The sequence below is a fragment of the Lissotriton helveticus genome, chromosome 8 (genome assembly GCF_964261635.1).
Source record: "Lissotriton helveticus chromosome 8, aLisHel1.1, whole genome shotgun sequence".
NCBI classification, from domain to species: domain Eukaryota; kingdom Metazoa; phylum Chordata; class Amphibia; order Caudata; family Salamandridae; genus Lissotriton; species Lissotriton helveticus.
Genome location: NC_136069.1, coordinates 595,257,502 through 595,274,982, shown reverse-complemented (window position 1 = coordinate 595,274,982; position 17,481 = coordinate 595,257,502).

Here is a 17,481-nt window from a genome sequence, read left to right as displayed (position 1 = left end):
GAAGATACCTTCACAAAATTTCTCCCTATCTCCCAACATGAATCCCTTGCGGAGATTCTGAGATGTGAGTCGGGGTCCCCACAGGATCCATGCCCCCCAAAATTGTGGAAGGATCTGGCTCACCTGTTGAATCCCGCTCTGAATCATATATGGAACACCTCACTTTCCATGGGCATCTTCCCTGATGTATGGAAATAGGCCTTGTTATCGCCCCTTATGAAAAAGCCCAATGTAAATCCGGGAGGACTTAACAACTATCACCCAATCTCACTACTGCCAGCACCAGCAAAGATGTTGGAAAAGATGGTACAGCATCAGCTGGCTAATTTCATTGAGTACCATGACATTCGGCATGACATGCAGTCCGGTTTGCGGTCTGGTTTTTAGTACTGAGACAGCGCTGTTGAAGATGGATGAGTCAGTAAGAATGACTGTGGACACAGGAGCATCAGCAATGCTGGTGCTTTTGGACCTGTGTGCAGCATTCAATACTGTGGATCATCAAATCTTGTTAGATAGACTCAAATCGATGGGTCTGGGAGGAATGGCCCTCACCTGGCTGAAGTCCTATCTCAAAGACTGCACACAGAGGGTCGCTCTTCAACCCTTTCAGTCGGAACCTAAGCCACTATGGTGCGGGGTACCGCAAGGTTCGGCCTTGAGCCCGCTTCTCTTCAATATCTATCTGGCCCCCCTGTTTTCGCTCATAGCAAATTGGGAAGTGAAGGCAATATCATACGTAGACAACACCGCGCTGGTGTTGTCCTTCAAGGATGATTCTGCTGACTCCTTCATTAGGTTCAAGGGATGCTTGAAGGACATATCCTCTTGGATGAACAGCAATAAACGTAAGCTTAATGTAGAGAAGACAGAGGTGTTGCTCTTTGGCAAGGCACCTCCTCCAGCTGCTGGACTGTGGTGGCCGGTGGAAATGGGCCTGCCACCTATCCCAGCAATCACGGCAAAAAACTTTGGCGTAAAATGGGAAGCAGATCTTTCATTCGCAAACCAAGTATGGCATGTTGCAGCTTCATGCTTCGGCAAATTGAGAAGCTTGAAGAGATTTCTACATCTACTGCCAGAGGACTTTCGTAGAGTCATTGTCCATGCCGCAGTGACTTCGCGGCTGGACTATGCAAATAGTCTACACTTAGGAATACCTGCCTATCTGATTTAGAGATTACAGATGGTACAAAATGCGGCTGCAAGTTTAATTAGGCGAGTACCATATTGGCACCACATCTCTCTGCATATAAGACAGCTCCACTGGCTGCCGGTTGCAAAAATAATTGATTTCAAGGCATTCACCATGGTGTTTCTGGCACTGCATGGCAGATGTCCTAGCTATCTTAACCACCGGGTGTGCCACTACCAACAAAAACGATCATTGAGGTCCAATGCTCAGAACTTGCTCTGCATACCCCGCTATGCTAAGTCAGGCATAGGGGGCAGACCCTTCACGGTGGTGGCGGCCAGGCTGTGGAACTCCCTGCCGACTAATATGCACCTGTTTCAATCTGAACTTGTGTTCAGGAAAGTCCTTGAAGGCTTGGAATTTTAGGCATGGCTAGAACTTTTGGCTATGCACCTCTCATGCCTGCACGCTATATTTGATGTAGCTGTGGCGCTCTATAAATGCTGATATTAATATTATTATTATTAATATAACTTTTGCAGTCACGATAAATAATGTATCAATGTACAGTATGCTTTTTGGACCTGTAAGGACCAGTTTAGGCTGGGAGTTAGCCTTAGCCCAAGATAGTCAAAATTGTATACTTGTTCTATTGAGGCTGTACCGGCAGAGAGTTTACAATTCAACAATGTTTTAGCTCTAGCAAGGTTAAAGACCATGAATTTAGGTTTTGGGCTATTTATTTCTAGTTCCCGCTCCAAACAGATAATATCTTTACATATGTGTCCATGTTCTGGATAACACTCTTGAGGTAAGCTCAGGGTCTAAAGTAATGTGCATGCCATTGTACTTTAAACTAAAAAGAAAAGTATCAGAAGCTGGATTGCCAATGAACTCCTTTGGCACATCCCCAGAGCAGGACTAGGATTGACATTGACCAGTTAATGTATAATCCAGAATCTTCATCCTAAAGGTCTGGCAGTTTTAACAATCGGGGGCCGGAGTCCTGGGGATGATCTATGAATAGAAGCACATCCTCGGCATACAGTGCTCTGAAGTCTTCCTTATGTGACTTCCATTGAAACCTCATCCCCTGAGCATCGCTTCAGTACAGGTTGCAAAGGGTTCCTTTGCCATGTCAAACAGGAGTGGCAAGAGGAAGCAACCCTGCCTAGTTTCTCATTAGATCGAAATGGTATTGTCAGAGTGCCCTTTGCTTTTAGTTGAGCTGCAGGCCAGGCACAAAGAACTTTAATAACGGAAATAAAGCAGGTCCTAAACCCATGACCGACAGCACTCTAAACAGAAAGGTCCAGTCAATGAAGGAAATTATCCCTAGATTTCCTACTGGCTGAACCAAAGAGGAGACTGAGTTTGGGAGCACGAGCAGAAGCTACTCACTAAAAGCTCTGTGGAGGAGCTAGCTTTCTCACCCTTATTAATCCCCTTTAAACCTTCATGACCTACCGATAATAAAAAGTCAGTTGTTAGAGCTGGCCAACTCCTAAAATAAACTGAATGTTTAAGATTTAATACAGTACATTTTATAATACATTATAATATATGAAAATTAACTTAATCTGTTCCTAGGTGATGCAACACCGGGAACACAGAAAAAGAAACAGGATGAGTACATCAAACCCTCCTATATGGGTCACAAGGTGGTGTCTTCCTGTGTCAGCCATATTGGAAGAAACATTCATGTGACTTTTAGGTTTTGGTTTTGCCTGCACAGCGCTTGTGCTGCTGTGCTTGAGAAATCTGATGTTTGTAATATAAACTTAAAAGAGACGTACATCCCACCTCATCTCTTTCATGGCTTCTCATTGGTTCCTGTGAGTGCCACTTACCTTTATTCAATTTCTATTGGCTGTAGCATGTTTTCCTGAATTTACCAATGTAGTTTATAGTCTACTTCTCTTATCAATTTACCATCGCCGAAATACTGTTAACATTCTGTTTGGTGGAACTATATTTTCATAAATGTTTGCCTTGTACTCTTGCAGCATATTTATAAAACGATTTATCACCTGGAAATATTACGTGATTTTGCATAGAACCACAGGATGTTATGGGGCGTCGCTGAGACTCAAACCGCGACCCCCAGCTCTCGAGTAAACAGCTCTGGCTGCTGCATCACATCCTCTCCACTGCTGCTTTATCTGTCAAGGAGCTCTTTCCTTCTGCCTGACGATGATTGATGAAAATAGCTCTTTATTCATTACAATGGCAAAACTGATGCATTACCAATGCTTTTTTATTTTGATGGGTGAATGCTGTACGTGGGAGCAGGAATGCTCATTTTGCAGTGCCTGGGACGAGGAAGACAGACAAGGAAGGTAATGCCTTGATTACTTACTGGTACCATCATTATCCTGAGTCCTTTTATCGAAATGATGATTCACTGATTGAGACCCCTATGCCTCCCTTCACAACTTCCTCCAAAGTATAGAGCCCCCTCCTTACTTCCTCTTCCATGACACCACACAGTTGGACTGGGCGACAGGGTGGGAAGTAAGGGCTGATTTATCACAGTGAGACAAGGACTCGGAGAAATGCTAATACGGGTAAATAATCACAGCATTACCTCTTTGTCCGTCTCGCCATGATGAATCAATGTTTGAGATGTACCCAAGCACAAATCTGGACCAGGGCAACTGTACAGATTTTGCAGAAACCAAGTATAATCAACAGCAAAAACAACTGTTACAACACAGATGCCAACCCCTTGGGAACCCAACAGATCTGGAATGTCCAGACCCTTGACCACCCGATAATGGTAAACAAAAGTAGAAGTAACCACTCAAGTGGCAGCCTGACAAATTTCCTGCAAATAGGCCCCAGGCACTTCAGCTACTGAGGCAGACATTACCCTCGTAGACCTTCCCTGAATCCCTAGAGGAGATGACAAACCAAACAGCTTTTATGTCAGCAGAAACACAGATCTGATCCACCTTCTCAAGGTCTGAGTAGAATGCTTACCTTGCATACAGGCGGGACCAAAATTTACAAACAAAGCAGAGGAAACCGAAAACTCCTACACCTGGTCCAGGGTGATCAAAACCAAACATCTCGCAGAACATCAAAAGAATGTAGCCCCACCTCCTCGGGAGACTGAGGATCCAGGACAAAACATGGGAAGAATCACTTTCTGCTTAAGGTGGAACATAGATTTCACCTTAGGGACAAACCCAGGAACCCACCAAAGAATAATCATGGCATCAAACACTCAAAAGAACAAGACAGATAACCCAACTTCCCAAAGTGGCAAGCCGAAGTAACGGCCACCAAAAATGACACATTCAGAGTCAGAAGTTGGAGACCATAGAAGACTAAGGCTCAAACGAGGAATAATGAAGAGCCCACAAAACCAAATGCAAATCCCAGGAAGGACATACCATCTGCGCAACACGACAGAGATTTAAAACCCCTTAAAAATCCTGGAGATCAGGCCTTGATCGTCCACCAGACCACCCCACGGGGACTCAAAAGTCTTAACGGCCGCCCACTGAACCTTAAGAGCGGCAGGATTTAGGCCAACCAAAATCCAACCTGAAGAAATTCAAGGACGTGGGGAGGGGCCCAGAAAAAGTGAGTAAGTGCTTCAGATCGAATATATCTCTTTACCATAAATGCGATACATTGCATGCCCTTACAACACGGTCGTTACAACGACTGCCTTGTTACCTAGCGAACCATTACATCGCAAGTCGTTACAAGGACTTGCTGTAGGGGGCACGCTAGACTTAGGAATTGTATCATTTACTATTCCTACTCCAGTTTGTGCAACAGCAATGAAGGTGTTGGATTTTCTGCTCCCTACAGCAAGTCGTTGTAACGACTTGCGATGTAATGGTTCACGATGTAACAACACAGTTGTGTTTTAAGAGCAGGCAGTGGTCCCAGGGACAACTGCCAGCCCTTAAAAAATGAAACAGAAATGTTTCATTTTTCTTTTTTAAGTGCATCCCGTTTTCCTGTAAAAAAACTGCTTTATTTTTTAAAAGCAGTCACAGGCATGGTGGTCTGCTGACCCCAGCAAGCCACCATCACTGGAAGTGCAAGCCATTCCTAATAGGGTAGCAAATTGCACCTACCTCATAAATATTAATGAGGCATTCAATTTGTGACCCCATTAGGAATCGCAAACAGTGTCTGAGGCACTGTTGTACATTTGCATTTGCGAGTCAGAAATTGCGAGTCACAAAATGACGCAACTTGCAACTCGCAAATTGGTTGAGTTGTACATCTGGCCCACAGTGATTTGACCCATAAAAAAGACCTGTATAAATGGTCTAAAAAAGTAATACTATTGTATTTAGTAATAATTCCAACAATTTATAACCAATCAAAAATACCAGAAAAACAGATACCAATTTGAAACACCTTAATCTAGAAACACCAGGGGCGCGGTGTGTTTTATCAACACTGCAATTCTATTATTTCATAAAGAAATTGCATTTTGCTCTTTCCAATGCACATTGACATTTGGTCCAAGTGTCAGAGGTGCAGAGATATACAGCCAGATTCATCAAGGGAAATTGCGCTCGCAAAGGGCCAGATTCTGATAATCTGGCCCTTTGCGAGCGCAATTTTAGCATTTGGGATTCATCATCCCAAATGCAAAATTCGCTACTACAGAATTCACATTTTAGCGAGGAATAGCATTTAAGGAATCTCTATTTGAGATTCCTTAAATGCAATTCATGAAACTTCAAACATTTGCGTATTCGCAATTTCCGGACGCTATTTACCGCGAAGTCTGACTTCGTGGTAAATGGCGAAAACTTAGAAAAATGCACTTTAGTGCATTTTTCTAAGTGGTATGTTAGACACACACATGTCCTTTGGACATGTGTGTGCGCAACATCAGGCTACATTTCCATTTTAGGGGTGCTACAGGGTGTCCTTTGGACACCCCTGGCACCCTTGAAATCGCATTCTTATTTGCAATTAGCAAACTGCTAATCGCAAATAAGGATTGATTCCCCATTCATTCCTATGGGCCTTTAGGCCCATAGGACTGAATGGGGAGTTATTCCTTATTTGCAATTAGCAAATTACTAATCGCAAATAAGGAGGCTGTGGGGATCGCAATTTATTTTGCAATTTCTACATGAATTCCGATTTGAGAGTCCTTAACATCTTGCGTGCGGCGCCGATTCCGCCCCTGTGCTGGACATTCCAGAACAGGGAGCGGTAGTGACGGAACCGTTCCGTCATCAGCACAGCTCAGCCGTGACTGATGACGGAACGGTTCCGTCACAAGCATCGAAGGGGTTAATAGCGATTCCTTAATAATCGCTATTAAGGACTCGCAAATTGGGACCATGATGAATCTGGCTGTTAATCTCTCCACATGGGATTGGCGACTCAGGGCAAATAAGTCGAGCAGCTATAGAGACAGGTCACTACTAATCATACTGGACTAAGGACTTTTGTTTTTTAATCGCCAAGTGGCATTTGGTTTTAACTGCACAATAAGTCATTTCATGTACGTTGTTCGTATTCATGCACACGTATGATTGTGTTTGTCCTCTGGAGGTTGCAGAACCGGCCACACAAAGGAGGCCTGGATGCTTTCCGTTGCATTTCATATTCATAGATCTTTCTTGAAAGTGGAAAACTAGCTGCCAGTGAGCTTCATCTGGCTCTAAAAAGGCTCAGATTGAACATTTGATGGTGGCGCTTTACCCCCTGCTGCGCTTTAAACACGTGAAATCCCAATGAAGAAACGTCGTTCAAAGTCATTCACATATCAGATGCCTTTGCTACATTGCTCCTCGAGTGTTTTAAGATCAGCCACGCTCGCGGAAGTAGCAGGAGTATCATGCTAATATGTTTCTGGTTTAGTTTTAAAGCCCGAACAGCTGACAAACATTTATCTCAAACATCGGTCACTTGAGTTTTTTGGTTCATGAACTCAGCCCTACGGCGTCAGGCCACGCTGGAGTCCTGTTATGTCTACGGCACAACTCGCTTTCCATATCCTTACGCTCCCGTTCCATTTTACTCTATTTTATATTTGAAAAACGTGATGTGTCAGCATAAAACTCTCAGGGGCCGATTTGTGGCAGGTATGCACAAAAGTGAGAATTATGCAATGTGAAAGCTGTGCTTATCCATGTGTAGTAGTTATGCCTTTTTAAACTACTCCAGATACATTTAAGTTAATACTCCTTATGGTATAAATGTAGTAATTCACACTTAACAGCTAAGGGATTCACTGAAATGCGGACTTAACCCATTACCCTCTCTTTACCATAGGCGATGGGAGTGGGAGTGGGGGTGGTTGTGGGTCTGAGGCCTCCCCAAAATAACCATACCGGACTTCAGAAGTTGAATGAGCAATAACGACGCCTTTAAGTTTTATTTCTATCTTGTCTAATGTGATGTGCTTCAAAGACAGAGGCCAAATGTCAGTTTCTGTTTTATGACAAATTGTTGCTTATTCTTTTGACATGGAGATAAGTGTTTAAAGAGAAGTAAGTGGCAGTCCTGCTGGTGTTGAAGGAATGTGAAAGAAAAGGTAGTAGGATTTCATTTTCTCCTAAAGCACAACAACATTGAAATACCTGTAAATGTACTGTACATATATTTCAGAAGATATCAGCAGTAAGGAAAGCACAAATGATGTGATAAAAAATATTTTAATAGGATCGAACAAATCAGGACACCGGTGATGTGAAAATGATAAATATTTGTAGAAGCTCGCTTTTCATAAACAATCATTTGAGCACTATATCGTTTTATCAGTAAAACTGTACATCTGTGAAAATTTAGAGGGCATTTCAACAGAACGTGTGCTGACTGTAAATGACAGTACTACCACATCATGGTTTAGTAATATATTTGTGAGAGAGTGTTCCAAAATGCACCCTCAGTTACACACTACTATACTACACCCTTACCACTCTTGCCTAATACATTTTCTACAATTGTTCTTTGTGTGATGCTTGGATTTTGCACAGTCCCTTTGATTTTAGAGATGTAACATTAATGGCAGCACCTTTACTTTAAATATTGTTCCAGCACAACTGACCATTACTCATGAGGTATGTGGAATATGTATGCATAGAATTGAAAAACCCCATTTTGTAATTGTAAAAACATTTTAGTAGCACTTCAAATTTAATATTTTTCACATACTTGTCTCCAAGTACTATTCACGTATTGTGAAAAGTAAAGAGATCGGTGCTACTTAGCACATTTCTGCTGTTCTTACTTACGCCGTGTCTTCTCAAATTTAAGTAAGATGATTGAAAACCAGTGCCAAGGGCATCTGTAGATATCTCTGAATATAATGAATATAGAATTTTGCAAGTGTTACTAAGGGCCACTGGAAGCAAGCAAAAGGGAGTGCCAAATTATGCAAAAGGTTGACTAAATTATGCTTCAAGAAAAAGCAAATTATGCGTCACAAAGTGGCACATTTTGCGATAGCGTTATTTCAGTATTTTGACAGTTTTTCACTTGTTAACACTGTTTGGACAAAGGTGTCACCACAGTAGTACTAGTTTTACACCCAAACAGAGCAATAGATGATAATGCAACCTTTCTGAAGAATGTTTCACTGCTAGGAACCGTGGTGCAGCATTTTTAGTGACTTTTTATCCTTTTGAGCTAAATATGCAAATTATGAGGCATATAATGGATTATGTGGCAAATGTGGCAAACCCATAATTATGCAGAAAATGCAGCGGTTGCAGAATCACACAATTCTAATGCCCCCGTCATTATCTGTATATCATTTGGTCATTTCCTGTGCAATAGTGCATTGAATCGTGGTGCACTGAAAAGTGTCCTTTGTAGTGTGTATTCCAGTAGGGAATTTCTACTGCTGGCATGCCCCATTCTGTGTGCTCAACATTACAGGCACTGGCATATTGCTACATGAGCACTATTATGTATTTATACCATAAAAACAACATATTGTTCTTAACAACCGTTGCCACAGTGTCAGGAATAGGCAATGAATGCATTGTTGTTTAATGACCATGAGTGACGGTTCACTGTTTTACTGATTTATACTGCTGACCAGTGGAATAAAGCGATACAAAAGGGGATGATGGACAGAGCGCTTGAACAAATCAAACACTCACCCCCAGTCAACTGATCTGGGTTTAATCCATCACCTTTCTTTAGCTCACTCCGCTACCCCAGTTCTGACATGGCCATATGGAAATCAGTCGGACCCTGTGCCTCATGGGAACAGTCCAGCCCGAACTGCAATACCATGTCTTTCCTGGACAACAAACAAGCAGCCTGGGACCAATTTCTGGCATTTCAGCCGTCATCAGCCAGGCTAGCTTGAATCTAGTGGCAAAGTGAGCAAGGGACTCACGTCTGAGTATACCCTGCCAACTTAGGGCAAACAAAGTGATACAAAAGGGGATGATGGACGGAGCGCTTGAACAAATCAAACACTCACCCCCAGTCAACTGATCTCGGTTTAATCCATCACCATTCTTCAGCTCACTCCGCCACCCCAGTTCAGACGTGGCCATATGCAAATCAGTCTGACCCTGTGCCTCATGGGAACAGTACAGCCGAACTGCCAAAGCAGTTAAGTTGTTTACAACAAGGGGTGGTGATGGACAGAGTCTCTGAATTAAGCAGAGTACTCTCACCCAGTCAAGAGATCAGGGCTAGATCCAACACCGTTTTTTAGCTCATTGCACCATCCCAGTTTCATAACCTGGCTGTATGCAAATTAGTCTGTCCCTGGCCCAGTGCATCATGGGAACAGGGCAGACCAGACTACAAAAGCCAATTCTTACACTGGGAAGGAAACAAGCTTCCGGGGACCGGTTTCTGGCATTTCAGCCGTCTTCGGCCCGGCTTGCTTGAATCCTGATGGTGCAATGAGCAAGGGACTTAAAGCAGTTAAGTTGGCAGGGTATGCTCAGACGTGAGTCCCTTGCTCACTTTGCCACTGGATTCAAGCTAGCCTGGCTGATGACGGCTGTAATGCCAGAAACCGGTCCAAGGATGCATGTTTCCGGTCCAAGGAAGACATGGCTTTGGCAGTGGTAGGACCCCAATCACAGGTGATGTGGCTTACTATCGAGAGAGAGTGTGATCTGGTCTTGACAAACTTCTATAATAATATATTTGATTGTATGTGAAGCAGGGTGGTTTATGCCCTTGATCTTGGTATGGAAGCCTTCTCCGCCCTATTCATTCCAACTTGGTCTTCCTTTTTTACTTTTAGGGGAAGACATGCTGCCACAATTATGGACCATATAGTGGTGTCTGTCTAAGCAAGTCGTAAGTGCGATACCCCTAGTGTGGTTCAGACCTCAATTAGTGATCATAATCCTGTTATGTTGCCCTTTTTATTTTGGAGAAAGAAAAATACGATCTCATCTGTAGCTAATATTATCATCCCACAGGGCCTAATAAGGGGAGAATCAAATGGACAGGAGTTGATTAACATAATTGAATTTGAGACATCTTAATGAGTAATTCTACGGAATTTAACTATTGTTTAGATGATGAGGTAATTCCCCACATTTTACTGGATAATTGTAATCACATAGTAAGTTCCATTAATGGATTTGCAACATGTGAAGAGTATCATTTGCGAGAAAAAAATAAGAGATCGTTTGACCTTTCATGTACTATGGCATCTCGGCACCTGAAGGTAACCTTACACAGTTCTCCCTGGGATAACGGCTCATTAAATCTCTCCGCACTGAACATAAACAGTCAATTGCGATAAGGAAGAAAACTCTTCAGGAAGAGGCATGGTCTAAGTTGTACGTAGTGGTAAAACTTATAACTAGTAAACTATTTCGGTACATGGTTAATGCCCCATTTTAAGAAAATTATGACACCTGGGCGAAACATTTTTCTAGCATTTTCAATATAGACCTAAGAAAGGTGGAGTAAAGGTTCAGGTGAAGATATCTAATCAGAACCCTCTTTCAATAAATATTTCTGTAGCCAAGGTGATTCTAACCCTGCAAGAAGATGCCGGGAGAAGGCCTCCTGGATCCGACGGGGTGCATGTAGATGTAATTAAAACAATTGCAGACTTATGGAGACCCATTTTCACCAGGGTGTTTATGCTGCTGCTGTCTGTACAATTCCACCATCATGGGGAATATCCATTGTGGTGCCAATTTATAAGAAAGGTAAGAGGTCTGACCCAAAAAATTATAATCCCATCTCACTTCTGGACACCTCTGTAAAAGTGATGAATAGAGTTTTACTGAGAAGGCTAGAGGACTGGTTAGAGGAGAATTCTGTCCTATCTCCAATATTGTTTGGCTTCAGAGAGGCCCTAAGGACAATAGAGCAATGTGTTTACTTGGATCAGTTGATAGGGAAACATACCCGGGCAAAACCGGGGTCTCTCTATCTTTGTTTTGCAGACTTTAGTAGCACATTTGATGTAGTTGACCACTATATACTATGGTTAACACTGATGTCCGTTGGAGCTCCAGTAGCAATTCTCAGTTTTCTTGCATTCCTGTATTACAATTTATCAAGTAATGTACGCTTTGGAACACAGGTTGAAAGTTTGTCCACTTTTAAAGTGGAGTGAGGTATTCAACAGGGTTGTATATTGGCCCTGTTAATATTTTCACTTTATGCTCCTTGTGTTGCTGGTCGTCTTCTTCCATTGTTATTATATGCTGATGACGCTGTGTTGTTATCTAGGATCCCAGTTGGCCTACAGAAATTGTGAAATGCCTTTGGGGAGTTTATGACCTCAAGGAGTATGGTGATCAATAAATCTAAAACTGTACCAATGATCTGTGGGCACAAATAAAAAAAATTAGATCTTTCTTTATTGATAATAAGCCAATTGTTGGTGCAAACTCTTTCTGTTATTTTGGAGTCATATTCTCTAGTAATGGCTGCTGGACCTAACACATTCCTAATGCTAAATCTAAAATGGCCGGAAACACCAATGAAAGTTTTGAGGGACATATTATCAAGAACGGCGATAACATTATCGCCGCTTTAGCGGCAGGACACTGCCGCTAAAGCGGCAATAAAGGGCTTGATAATATCCCCTTGTGAATTCCCATAGAAGCCCCGGTTCACACCTGAACCTGGGCTTCTATGGGATTTCAAAAATGCATATTATCAAGCCCCTTATCGCAGGTTTAGCGGCAGTTTCCTGCAGCTAAAGCAGCGATAATGTAATTGCCGTTCTTGATAATATGGCCTATAGTTTTCTTCTAAGTTGGGTTGCTGGACAATTAAAGATATGGTTGAGAAATATAAGCCTAGAGGAGTGGCTACTGCCACCTACGGAGCCGGCCTTTCAAGTTATACTTCTAATAAGCAACTACAATTTCAGGTGAACAGTTTTACTAAATGTTTACTATGTCTCCCCACCTTCGCTTCTAACATTATTGGTCACCAAGAGCTGGGACTAAATACTTAGAGGATTTGCATTTGGTTGAAACTCTCCCCTTTTTGGTTTTCTATCTGGTCATATGCAGACACTAGTTTTACTAAATCTATCATTTTGAATTGTTTAGCTTTGGCCAGTGCCTCACGTATTTCGTGGTTGTTGTATATTAATTCTTCTTTTAGTACTTTTTTAAAATTGTTAGTATGGAATGATATTTTTAAGGTCCTGACACCCACTAAAAATCTGATTAAAATTCCTTTTTTTTAGGCATAGGGAGATCTTATAATGAGTTCGGAAATGATGAAAACAACAGTCCACATGTGTATGTCCCTTTCTTTGGAGTAGGGATATCAATGCTATTTGTCCTGCGTTACCAATAATCAACATTGTTATGTGCTGACAAGGTATTGGCGTGGCATTGTGCACCATCTGGTAGCCTTCCCTTCAATAAAGTTGTGTCCCCTTGAATCAATCCCTTGCCCATGTGATGGTATAAATAAGCAGAGCACGATGCACAAAAAATACTATTTTGTTTCTCTGGGTATAGGTGCCACTATCTTAAACTGCTTTTTGTTGCACAGAATATTAGGAATCACAAAGTGGCTTTGCATTATTTGTTATTTTTAAATGATCATTTAGTGTATTTTAACATTGTTGTGTTTATCTCAACTTGAGGAAGAGTATCATGTATTTGATTGTATTGGTCGTGGGAATTAGTAAATTAGTATTAGAATGATGTGCTAATATGGACTATGTACTGTACTCTATTCTCCTATATTGTGATGTTTTTTAACCCGTTCCGGATCGTGTCTGCCAAAGGCCGACGCGAGCACTCCCTCCGTGGTGCTGCGCACGACCGTTGGCCGACACAGCCCCGCCCACACTTCAGAATGCCCGCACCGCGGCAGAATGTCTGCCGCGGTAAAAGGGTTAATTGTGTTTAATGTACTTTTATGGCTGTTTCTGAATTCGCCAGTTTGAAACTGAACTGAATGATGAAATACTTTTGAGATGTTATAAACTAATGATGGCTGAAAAACAATTGTGATCATGTGCAATTTACATACATTTGCAGCAGGAGCAATGTCCAACTGAGGAAAACAACAGCCCAGTTTACAACCGATGCCCAGGCTGCCGGCATGCGACGCCTCTTAGTTCCCATTTTGACCAGTTACCAAATAAAGAGACGGGCGCTGGAAACGGGAATGCAAGAACAGAGTTAATTTATTTCTCATCAGGAGAGCCTGTCATTTCGGACATACGCACAGTGCACTAACAAGTTTTCTGAGGCTCCGTCTTTTATACCCAGGTTTATGATGCACAAAGATTCCTTATTGCAATAAAGAGACTTTGAAGTACGGAGAGGCATGTTTGGAATCCCAGCTTCAAGCCTGTTCCCACACCAGTCGTTCGGGTGTCGTTTCCCCTCCCAAATGTAACATGTGATTGTAATCTTGCAGCCGGACATTCCGACAGGACACGTGGGCAGGAGGGGGTGGTCGGATCTAAGGTTGGGCAGGTGATAAGATCGGACACTTCGGTTGGTGTATCACGCTTTGCTATGCGGGGCCAGGGGGGGGTACATCCATGAGGCTTGGTTTTATGACTTGGGACCGGGTCGGGAAGCCAGGTGTAGCCGGGGGGGGTCATCAGAGGAAGGGAAGGGTGTTCCTGGGAGGAATGCAGGGGGTGTCGGTCGGACAGGGGTGTCACTTTTAGAGCAGGGTCGCGCAGTGGGAGAGGGTTTTATGGCCTATGCATGAGAGACCGGGGCTGTCGGGGAGGCTTGCGAGGCCGGGGAGTGAGGGGGAGAGGGAGACGCTGGTTATCGGGAGTGGGCAGAGAGGCCTTGGTGCCTAAAAATGGTTGTCGTGTACGTGCGTGCATGGGCCTATGCTGGCGGGATGATGCAGTCAATGCTTCGCGGTATTCGTTCTGTTTACAGCGAGGGGTATGGTAAACACAAATGAACGCCGCTTATGTACATCTACATTGTCATTTTCCACAGTCGCCGCTTTTTAACATAAGTTAGGTCATTTCCGTGTTTATCATAACTGACGGGGTGTACATATAGCCATGTGTGGTCAATGAAATAGCATTTGTCAATACTGGCGGATTGCATATAACCAAGTGCAGTCGATGCGATAGACGAGGTGCAATACATACGAATTTACATTTGTCGTGATATATACATATATACAAGTCTAGAGAACGGTATACAACTCAATCGGAGTCAAATCAAGGAAATGTTCCGGCACATTATGGAACCATGTTCTGACTTTCTTTCCAGTGGTACAGTTAAAAGTGACCGATGAAACATTTTGAGAGCAATACAAAGTGGTTGAGGGGGCAATTCAGTTCAATACAAACAAGTAGTCAGAAGGGGGGGGGGGGTCTTTGCCACAGTGTCTTTTTAGCAGCGAGCCATCGCTGGTAGGCTCTAGTAGTTCGTTTTCTTTCGTTGGCGCTGTTGAGCACCGGCGGTGGAGCTATAGGTCCAGCTCGGATCAATCCTTACGCGTTGCAGGGTGTGATCTGTCCTCTGTTGTTAGACCACAGTCCTGTTTTCTAACTAATCTTTTCAAGGGTGCCTCATGCTGGGCACCTGTATTTCTTTCTCCTTCCGTGGCAAACCCTATTCTACCTAAATGTTGTTCTTCTTCTCTTGAGTCAAAATCCATGTGAAAAAGGAAAAGGAGGGTTTGTCGGATAATCGAGGGAAGAGAGGGCGGAGTGGGATCAGATCTTTAAGACAGACCAAGGGAGCAAAGGATGACGAGCAGGCAGGCCCATCGATCGGGCTAAAAGGGACGGGGACTTCTGGCACGCGTGGGTCAGCAAGCAGAGGGCTTCAAAGCAGCTCTCCATCCTTTCATATCCCACGTTTAAGAGTGGTGCCTCGTCCCGCGTCTCGTTATTCTGCAGCTCCACCTTTGGTCGAGGTCACATGTGCTTCATGATCTGCAGCTAGGCTGTACGTCCCGTCCGGCCCCTCTCCTCCGGTGATTGTGTATCTTTGAATGGGTACAAAACAAGCTTTAGAGAACTGGCAGGAGATACATTTATACATTTCAATTCCACCCTCAACCTTAAGTAGTTGGGGATACGTTCATCGGTCACAGTCAGAAGTTATCATTATGGAGTATGTATGCGGGCATTCCTACTGAGTTTTTTCTAAGTCTATCTGGCGTTCATTCATGACGTATATTGGAGAGAAAACAGACTCTTATCATTTCATCAACCTCGAAATCGGATCCTACGGTAGAGGCTCGTCTTTCTAACACAAGCCCTGGCAGTCTTCTGTCATCATGAGAGGAACAGAGGCTAAACATTCTTTTCTCGGGGAACAATAGTTGCTCAGGGACATCAGTTATACTTCGGGATATGGAGCTGGGGTCAATCGGGAGAAACGAGGATGCTTTGGACATCCGTTCTGGGGTGCAGAGGGGTGGGGCAGTCTAAGCATTGGGTATTGTTTTTCTAACGGACTGAGAACAGAAGGCCACTGACATATAGTCCCTTTATAAAAGGCCAAATTAGGGGACATCAGTCGTCTTACCTGTCCTTTCTTTCTTAGCCAATTCAAGTTCCATCATTTTACAGAAAGGAGAGGTAGTAACATGGCAATTTACAATTGTTTTAGTTGCTGTCAATTTTGCCGAACACCTATGTGTTTGAAAACCAATTAGGCTTGTGCCGGCGGGGCACAACGTTACCACACACAGGAAGAGGGAACAGGGGGACCCTCAGAGAGAGAGAGTCGTCCGCATTTTAAACGTACTATTCGGTACACGTCCGACATGGGGAGAGAGAGAGAGAGAGAAAAACGTGTACAATAATAGGCCATTTAATGCGCACACAATACAAAACAGCAGGGATCAAGTTATATATAAACACAGACTGAGGGACGACGTAGATCCATACATTACGTACACATGAATTCAGGCGGGAGGTAGTACATGTATTATATACAAAAAATTCAAGACAAAACATACAACAGTACTTGGCCAGAAAGATTTCTTCCTGCATGCTGCGCATTCTTAGTATCCTATTTAATTCATCTAGCTGCCTTTGCTGATGGCCTCCGTTGCAAATACTCACACCTTTGTCAATTGTTCGGGAACCAACCTGGTCGGACTAATACTCATGGTGGGATCTTCGAGTCATTTTTACCTAATGGGTAACCAGGCTGAGGGAACAGAGGGTGTCAGTCGGGAGAACAATGGGGCAGCTTTGAGTTTACAATGTCTATGAGGGTGCATGAAGGAGGTCGAAAATCTTTAACATTTACAATATTCCTAGTCTTCTAGGAGGAGGGTACTTGGACAAACCTCAACCCATAATATTCCTGGACCTTTCCCTATTTAGTTACCGTACGAATTTACTCATGGGTGCACGTCACTTTTGGTTGCATTATTTGGGGTGCCGATTGGAGTCATGTTTCGTCATACTGTAATAACCCGTCAAGTTTCTGCTTCAGGCCACCCTTCCAGTCGCTGGGTTCAGAGAGAGAGAGACAGTTGTTTCTAAGTAAGGGAGTGCTATATCTTTGTTTGCTCGTCCTGTATAGGCACCATGTTCAGACCCCTTTTTCCCCTTCCATCGGCCGTCCGATCATCACTTAAGTTATACATAAAACATTTCTCTTATCAATCCAAACGTGTGCAACGTGCATTCAGTCGAGCTATACTCGTCAGAGCATACACGCGTGCATTCATATCACACAAATTTGTCACGTTCTCAGGGGCAGTCTCCATAGACAATATACAATTTTTCCGTGCGGGACCATGGTGTGTTGCTCAGGTCTTCTCCGTACTTTAGTCGTCGTTCCGACGCGACCTGCAGAAAGAAGGGAAGAGGAAGGGGTGGGGGGGGCGCTTTAAAACACATCAGCGCGCATACATCCGAAAATGCTTTTACTTACCACATACTCGACCTATCTCTGCGGGGTGCAGTCCCTTTCATCTCGGCG